This window comes from Trichomycterus rosablanca, chromosome 6 (assembly GCF_030014385.1).
Source record: "Trichomycterus rosablanca isolate fTriRos1 chromosome 6, fTriRos1.hap1, whole genome shotgun sequence".
NCBI lineage: Eukaryota > Metazoa > Chordata > Actinopteri > Siluriformes > Trichomycteridae > Trichomycterus > Trichomycterus rosablanca.
In genome coordinates this window covers 11,512,049-11,520,997 of record NC_085993.1, presented here as the reverse complement: position 1 = coordinate 11,520,997, position 8,949 = coordinate 11,512,049, and the positions used below count along the sequence as shown (strand labels likewise).

The 8,949-nt window shown below is 40.1% G+C and overlaps 1 protein-coding gene across 1 annotated transcript in view; it reads left to right on the top strand.

The window, feature by feature from the left end:
* Positions 1-248: 248 nt before the first annotated feature.
* tafa3a (TAFA chemokine like family member 3a) overlaps positions 249-8,949 on the top strand; it is a 171,630-nt gene continuing 162,929 nt past the window's right edge. The window contains exon 1 of the mRNA XM_062996603.1: positions 249-623. The gene's annotated coding sequence lies outside the window, so the exon portion shown is untranslated. The remainder of the gene's footprint in view (positions 624-8,949) is intronic.

The following is an 8,949-nucleotide window of genomic DNA, read 5'->3' as shown; positions in this document are numbered from 1 at the left end:
GTGTTAAATGTAAAGATGCTTAAATGTGCACCTGTAACATAAATACAGTACTTCCTAACCGAGTAACACTGCTGAGCTAAACCACAAGGAGGCGCCATGGAGCTACTGAGCAGCGCCGTGTCCGTTTCTCCCGGTTCGCTGCTGCGTGCGCCTCAACTACTGGAACGCTTCAGTAGTGAGAAATGGGGAACGCTCTCCTCCCATTCCTACCAGAACTCCACGCTTCCTACACCAGCCTTCCTAAAGCCGCTCATACCGAGAGATGGAAATAAATGATTGAAGGATTTTTGGAGGATTGTAGCTCTTGTGTAACTGGGACTGAGGAGCTGTGCGTAATTAACCAGTGGAAGTTTGGCGAGGCAGCGCGCAGTCTGAGCAACTTTCAGTGGAGCGTGGAGGCTTAAATTAAAACCTGTTTTTTAATATTCTGGTGAAGCAAACACACGCAGAACGAAAAGTAAATTAGACACAAATTCGGGTGTTTATCTGCAGGTGATGCTTTATCTCGGGAACGTTATTGCGCAAAGGGAACGATCCGCCTTTGACGCCGGGGGTGTTATTTCTGTCAATGGAGCGCAAATGAGACGGTTATCTCTACTGTTTGATTGACAGCTCGACGACAGGTAAACATGCATTTTCCTTTCATTAGTAATAATTGGTTTCACATGCACCCACTGCAATGACTTGTGTATGAGTATTATTAGAGAAGCTCTGAAGACTTTGCACACACTCTGTTCCTAACCCTGTTTTTTGGGGGGGTAATTCTTTGGAAAAAAATAATAATTTCAATTAATTTGCATTTGTTGGTCTTGAATGCCTGCACACAACACAATATTGTGTATGAAATGGTGCATAACGTGCTGAAACGAGTTCAAATCTCTGATTGCAATCTATTGAGAAGGCAGCATTGATTTTCAATCCGAAAAACCAGTAGAGGAGGTTTAATATCACATCAGGTGCAATGGCTACAAATTATTAATGCGGCTGCCTTACACAATTACTGCGCATCTACAGCATGCTGGAAAAGCTTAGAGATTACTGACAAAGCTTTGTTGAGTTTGATGATGATGTGATATCTGATGATGGTTAAAAAGACAGTGAGCACAAAGGTTAGAATCTGTGGTGTACAGGATCAAGGGCCACTTTGGCTAAAATGGACCCCCTGACTTTTAGAATAATCATACATTTATTTGCATACACCTTAAGATTGAGTGGTCTTATTGCTATAGGTTCCTGATTTGCCATAACTCAAGTGTGCTTGTCCACTCTGCACTGTCTAAAGAGTCATGTCCCTGGTTATGGCAGTGATTTGGGAAGAGCCCTGTGTGGTGTAGTGATTGTGAGGATGGTTATGGTGATGAGTCCTTAAAATGCAAAGAAAATTGAAAGCATTGGCAACATCAGTGTGAGTGAATAATCTACCTGCTTATTGTAACTAACCTATTTATTCTTTGATCATTCTTTGACCACCTATAAATAAATAACACTTAAATAACCAGATATATATTACTAGGGAAAGTAGTTTTACGTCCATGGCCAGTTAGGGGCACACCAAACCCACCCTCTGTAGTGGTTAAATAAAGCAGCCAGGTAAAAAGTTAACAGATGTGGTTATGTTTCTATTCTATGTCCGATACTATGTATGTCAACGTTTGCACTTTACTATATTAGATTATATATATACACCCATCAGCCATAACATTAAAACCACCTCCTGGTTTCTACACACACCGTCAATTTTATCAGTTCCACTTACCGTATAGGAGAACTTTGTAGTTCTACAATTACTGACTGTAGTCTATCTGTTTCTTTACATACCTTTTTAGCCTGCTTTCACCCTGTTCTTCAATGGTCAGGACCCCCACAGGACCACTATACACTATATATATATATGTACATAGGTATATGTATAAAGAATAAATCTTTGATATTCAAGTGACCACTTAAATTGGCCTGTGGTAGCCTAGTGGGTAGGGCTTTGGGCTATCAACCGGAAGATTGGCGGTTCAAATCCAGGCTCTGCTATGTAGCCACTGTTGGGTCCTTGAGCAAGGCCCTTAACCCTGTCTGCTCCAGGGGCGCCGTAAGTTGGCTGACCCTGCGCTCTGACCCCAGCTTCCAACACCAGCTGGGATATGCGAAGAAAGAATTTCATTGTACTGTACATCTGTATATGTATATATGACAAATAAAGGATATCTTTCTATCTTTCTTTCTTTTCTAAATTGATATAAATTTGTAAATAAAATTGTGAACCCCACAAAAATGTCACAGACCCCCAGGGTCCACGGATCAACCCAGCCAGTCATGTGACAGCAATGCTATACATGAAATAGGACAGACATAAGTGAATCCATTCAGTCAAAACTGCTGATTTGGAATTCATACTACAATCTCCTCAGTATTTTTTACCTTGATCCCCCCCCCCCCCCCCCAATTTCATCTACATATTTACAATTCAGGATTATGAATCCGCTGTCGCTTGCACAACCTAACTCTGATTAAAAAGAGCTGGATCTCCAAACACCTCCTCCGACATGTGTCCAATCTGCGGCCGCTTCTTATCACCTGCCAGTGTTGGGTTCCCACACAAAGCTGTATCACATATGAAGAACCACACTAAGCTCCATGTAAATCCCCCAGTCCCCCCTACCACCACACTTACTTGTGTATGCGCCTGGATCGGTCCTGAGGCAGGAAAAGACCTTGTTTGACCTTTCTTTTCTTGAACACGGCCAATTGTGTTTGTGTGAATGCTCAGTCAGGATGGTGGCTCTGCTGAGATTCTAACTCACGAGTTTGAATACTCTACCGGGGTGTGCTTGCATTTTATATAGCCATGTCACCTATATCCTGGGCAAAAAAGGGGATCTTGATGAGAAAGGAAAGGCCATAATGGTTCGAAGGATGTGGTAACTCAATCATTAAAACTATGGTAAGAATTTTGAACATTTCAAAGCCTGGATTGAACAGTACAAATTCATGGACCCAACCTGTATTGAGTCAGTAGTTACAGCTGGTAATGGTGGTGTAATAGTGTGTTTCTTGGCAAACACTGGGCCCCAGATATCAACCAAGCATTATTTTAATGCCACAGCCTGATCATCTGATTTATAATGGTTAATTACAGATTGATGATGCACCATGTTAGAAACACAAGTCATTGTAAACTGGGTTTATTACCATATTAATGAGTTCTGTGTATTTTAATGGCCTTCTCAGTTAGGAGATCTGAATTCAATAAAGCACCTTTGGGATGGGGTAAAACGGAAGATTCACAGCATGATCGTTTTCAAAAGTGCAGCTGGCAAATCTGCATCAATTACTTAATGCAACCAAGTCAACAATGACTGTTCAGAAGTGTGTTCAGAAATGTTTAACACACTTATAATATCCGTGCGACAAAGAATAGAGGGCAGTGTCATTGGATAGTGAATACAGACATATAAAAGGTGCACTGACTAAAATACAAGTGTTTAGACAGCAAATAGAGTGAAAATACCTAAAGAACACAATGAAACCAAATTGCTAAAACAGTGTGATCAAAGCAAGTGTATGCTGAGAATGAGAAAACACCATTTAAAAAACATATACACACGCAGTTTACCTCAAATTCTGACCCTAACATTTGAATGTTGTAGCAGAAATTGTGTTTCATCAGATCAGGCAACACTTTCAGTCATTACCAGTTTAGTTTCAGTGAACCTGTGCCCACTGTATCCACAGATTATTGTTTTAGGCTGACCGGAATAAAATATATTATGAATATATTAAAGTGTTTATTTAAGTATATAGAGTGGTTATTTAAGTTACCACAGCTTTCAGAACAGCCACTTAATCAGTATTTTTGTGTTGCAAATAATTTGCACCTTTCTGTTGTGGATGAACATTCCAGATTAGCATTTTTAACTTTGACTGGACTGTGGCATGTATGTTGGTGCCAGACTAACATTTTCCCCACTATGATGTTGTAAACATAAACTGGTACTCTTGAACAGTGTCTGTACAATTCTATTCTTCTTATTGCTGTCACATCACTGGTTGATTGAATAATTACATAGATAAGCACATGTTGCCCATGATGTGTAAATTCATATAATGATATACGCAGAGGAAGTTATGAGATGGATATACCAAATAACCTGGCAACTTAGTTTATATTCCTAAGACATTTGACTGAGGACTGAGCATGCTTTATGTGACTGCAGTATGTGCTCTCAACATGTCTGAAATGAATGTTTAATACATTTACTAATACTGTGGCCTACAAATTGTGCTTTGCTTAAGGTTCAGTGTCCATTGTGAACAGGTGACAATGAGCTACAAGTCATTGTAAAGCTTTAAGGCTAAAAGAAATTCAGAAACAGTTGTATTTATACATGCATTAACCTTTTTCTATTTTATGGCCAGCTCCACTGGCCCGGACCGAAACGACATTGCAATCTTTCGGCCAGCACGGCAGGCCCGTGGGGGGAACTCCCTACATATTTATTCATAGACCATTGCAGCTGACCCATACCATTGATGTCTACAGAAGTGTGTCCTCCCTGTAGCTATCTATAGACTGTCTTCCTGTAATTTATTGGAATTTCTGTAGGCGGGTGTAAAATTTTTATTGAATGGATAAAGGTTAATATTTTTGTTCAGTCCCACCATGTGCAACAGTTCTATACATGGAATATTAAGTTATTTATGCAAAATGACACCTGCTTGGATCTGTCATATATATTTTATTTATTTTTATGATTAAACTTCTAAAATCAATAGAAACAATAAAAACAAAAAAACAAAACAATGTTCAAAATCTCAGAATCTTAGTTTTTCTTTAAATTTACACACACGCACGCACGCACACACACACACACACACACACACACATATACAGTGTATCACAAAAGTGAGTACACCCCTCACATTTCTGCAGATATTTAAGTATATCTTTTCATGGGACAACACTGACAAAATGACACTTTGACACAATGAAAAGTAGTCTGTGTGCAGCTTATATAACAGTGTAAATTTATTCTTCCCTCAAAATAACTCAATATACAGCCATTAATGTCTAAACCACTGGCAACAAAAGTGAGTACACCCCTGAGAGACTACACCCCTAAATGTCCAAATTGAGCACTGCTTGTCATTTTCCCTCCAAAATGTCATGTGATTTGTTAGTGTTACTAGGTCTCAGGTGTGCATAGGGAGCAGGTGTGTTCAATTTAGTAGTACAGCTCTCACACTCTCTCATACTGGTCACTGAAAGTTCCAACATGGCACCTCATGGCAAAGAACTCTCTGAGGATCTTAAAAGACGAATTGTTGCGCTACATGAAGATGGCCAAGGCTACAAGAAGATTGCCAACACCCTGAAACTGAGCTGCAGCACAGTGGCCAAGATCATCCAGCGTTTTAAAAGAGCAGGGTCCACTCAGAAAAGACCTCGCGTTGGTCGTCCAAAGAAGCTGAGTGCACGTGCTCAGCGTCACATCCAACTGCTGTCTTTGAAAAATAGGCGCAGGAGTGCTGTCAGCATTGCTGCAGAGATTGAAAAGGTGGGGGGTCAGCCTGTCAGTGCTCAGACCATACGCCGCACACTACATCAAATTGGTCTGCATGGCTGTCACCCCAGAAGGAAGCCTCTTCTGAAGTCTCTACACAAGAAAGCCCGCAAACAGTTTGCTGAAGACATGTCAACAAAGGACATGGATTACTGGAACCATGTCCTATGGTCTGATGAGACCAAGATTAATTTGTTTGGTTCAGATGGTCTCAAGCATGTGTTGCGGCAATCAGGTGAGGAGTACAAAGATAAGTGTGTCATGCCTACAGTCAAGCATGGTGGTGGGAATGCCATGGTCTGGGGCTGCATGAGTGCAGCAGGTGTTGGGGAGTTACATTTCATTGAGGGACACATGAACTCCAATATGTACTGTGAAATACTGAAGCAGAGCATGATCCCCTCCCTCCGGAAACTGGGTCGCAGGGCAGTGTTCCAGCATGATAATGACCCCAAACACACCTCTAAGACGACCACTGCTTTATTGAAGAGGCTGAGGGTAAAGGTGATGGACTGGCCAAGCATGTCTCCAGACCTAAACCCAATAGAACATCTTTGGGGCATCCTCAAGCGGAAGGTGGAGGAGCGCAAAGTCTCGAATATCCGCCAGCTCCGTGATGTCGTCATGGAGGAGTGGAAAAGCATTCCAGTGGCAACCTGTGAAGCTCTGGTAAACTCCATGCCCAGGAGAGTTAAGGCAGTTCTGGGAAATAATGTTGGCCACACAAAATATTGACACTTCAGGAACTTTCACTAAGGGGTGTACTCACTTTTGTTGCCAGTGGTTTAGACATTAATGGCTGTATATTGAGTTATTTTGAGTGAAGAATAAATTTACACTGTTATATAAGCTGCACACAGACTACTTTTCATTGTGTCAAAGTGTCATTTTGTCAGTGTTGTCCCATGAAAAGATATACTTAAATATCTGCAGAAATGTGAGGGGTGTACTCACTTTTGTGATACACTGTATATACATATAAAAAATGGATGCCGTGTGCTCCGAACCAAAGACGAAAAGGACCATCCAGACTGTTATCAGCAACAAGTCCAAAAGCCAGAGTCTGTCATGGTATGGGGCTGTGTCAGTATTAGTAGTAGGCGGCTGGTCAAAATGTACTGGCTCAACAGTACCTTCAGTGCTCTCAGAAAACGTGTTAATGCAGTACATAAAAGTATTCATATTATTATCATACTGCTAAACATTCATGCTAATTCCACCTGTGTAGGTTTAACACAGCAAGAACTAATTCAACCCTGGTTTTCTGCTGTGCAATTATCAGATAATTCCTGTATCTGTATTCCAGGCCCTTTAATTATAACTCTATTAGCATAGAAAAATGAATGAAAAAGTTCAGACCTGTGGTACATAAATAATTACATTTACTGGAAAAAAAACAGAACGACATCAGTACGGAGGAGGAGAACATTGCTAAATCTTGTTAAGAGGGTTAGGTATGGCCTCATCCTGTGCACTTAAGTTCCGTTTTCCTCTTCGAACCCCCAATAAATCCTCTCCTTTTTCCCACCTTCTACCCCTCACTTTCTGTTTTTCAGGTGTTGCAGGCGCTCATCTCTTTTTTTAGCAATTAGCGCCATCTTGGTGTTGCGTCCGACTCATTACAGCGGCGCTAATAAAACCTTCCGTGCCTTCTACAGAGCTCAGCATGATTAATTGCCATCCCGAGAGTGGCCGTAGATCTTCTCTTTTACACTCTCGTGATGCGCGGTGTTTTATAGATCGTCGTCAGCAGCCCTCAAAGCCGCCTGTGGACCTGCTGGCCCATCAGCTTTATCGTGCACTGTGTTATTTGTGGCAGCTGCTGACAGAGTAGCGCAGAGATTTGCCAAACTATTTTTATTTTTTTTATTATTTGGACAACACACTTAGGTTGTCTGAAATCAAATGTAAAATCAAGCTTTCTAGACAGGGTGACTAGGGTTTAGGGCTGGCACCGATCCGATACTCTGTATCGGTATCAGTCCGATATTGGCCCAAATCACTGGATCGGATATCGGTAGGAAAAAAATTTGTAATCTGATCCAATAGTTGCTTAATGTAAATAACACTTATTGTAAATAACACTTAATGTAAATAACACTTAATGTAAATAATACTTCATGTAAATAACACTTAATGTAAATAACACTTAATGTAAATAACACTTAATGTAAATAATACTTCATGTAAATAACACTTAATGTAAATAACACTTAATGTAAATAATACTTAATGTAAATAACACTTAATGTAAATAATACTTCATGTAAATAACACTTAATGTAAATAAGGCCATTGTTTGTGTGTAAAGCATGTAACACACGAAGATACGTTCCAACAGAGCGCCGTTTATTGCCAGCTAACTCTGCAACTGCCGTAACAAGGTGCATCTTGATGACATCATTAACATGTGCCACTGATCTACAGCTCATCTGCAACAGCCATTCAGAAATTAAAACACTGATCTACCTAAACTTTTAGCATTTAAAAAAATCATCTACTACTGCCACATCTAAAAACACTGTTTAAACACAATAGAAATCATCTACTACTGCCACATCTAAAAACACTGTTTAAACACAATAAAAATCACTTTATAAATGATAAATCGCTCACCTGAGATAAAGAACATATCTTGTCCTGGCTTGGAGATCTCTCACATCCTCAACGATTAATCCATTAGTGTTATGAAATAAAACAAACTACACCGTTTCCCGTTGAGCCACAAATGTCCTCTTCAAGATCCAGGTTTTTTATAAGTGCGCTTTGGTTTTTAATAATCTAAAAACGTGACAGAACTTTAACGGAAAATCTCAACTCTGCGTCAATTCTAATTGGTCCATCGTGTTTGATTGACATCCACATCTTCCAGTTTGGATGACACTTTGGATGACACGTCATAAAGCGAGATGTGTCACGTGAACAGCTTGAACGTAAGTGAAACCAAAAATGCTGCTAAATGTTCTGTGTGTAAAAGTTAAAATAAAAACAGCAGTTTTGTATAAGTGTGATGTTGTAGGTTCTGTATTTATTCCTTTAGAATATTTGTTTCACAGTCTGAGCATTGTTATTTGGATAGCTAGTTTAACCATGGTGCACTGAGACATGTATTATTTATGCTTAGTTGTTTGAGAGGAGAAATGACAGTATCAGATGGTATCGGCAGATATTCAATTTGCAGTATCGATATTGGACATAAAAAAGTGGTATTGAGCCAGCCCTACTAGGGTTGTACTTAAAACCGTGCCTCCAGTTGTGGGAAGTTGAAAACCGGTGTGTTTGATGCCGTCCTTTTGATTTGCTACAGTGGAAAATAATATGGCCGTACTTTACGACACATTCTGCATGTAATCTGGACCGTAAAGCATTATCTGATTAGAGTGCTTATTTATGG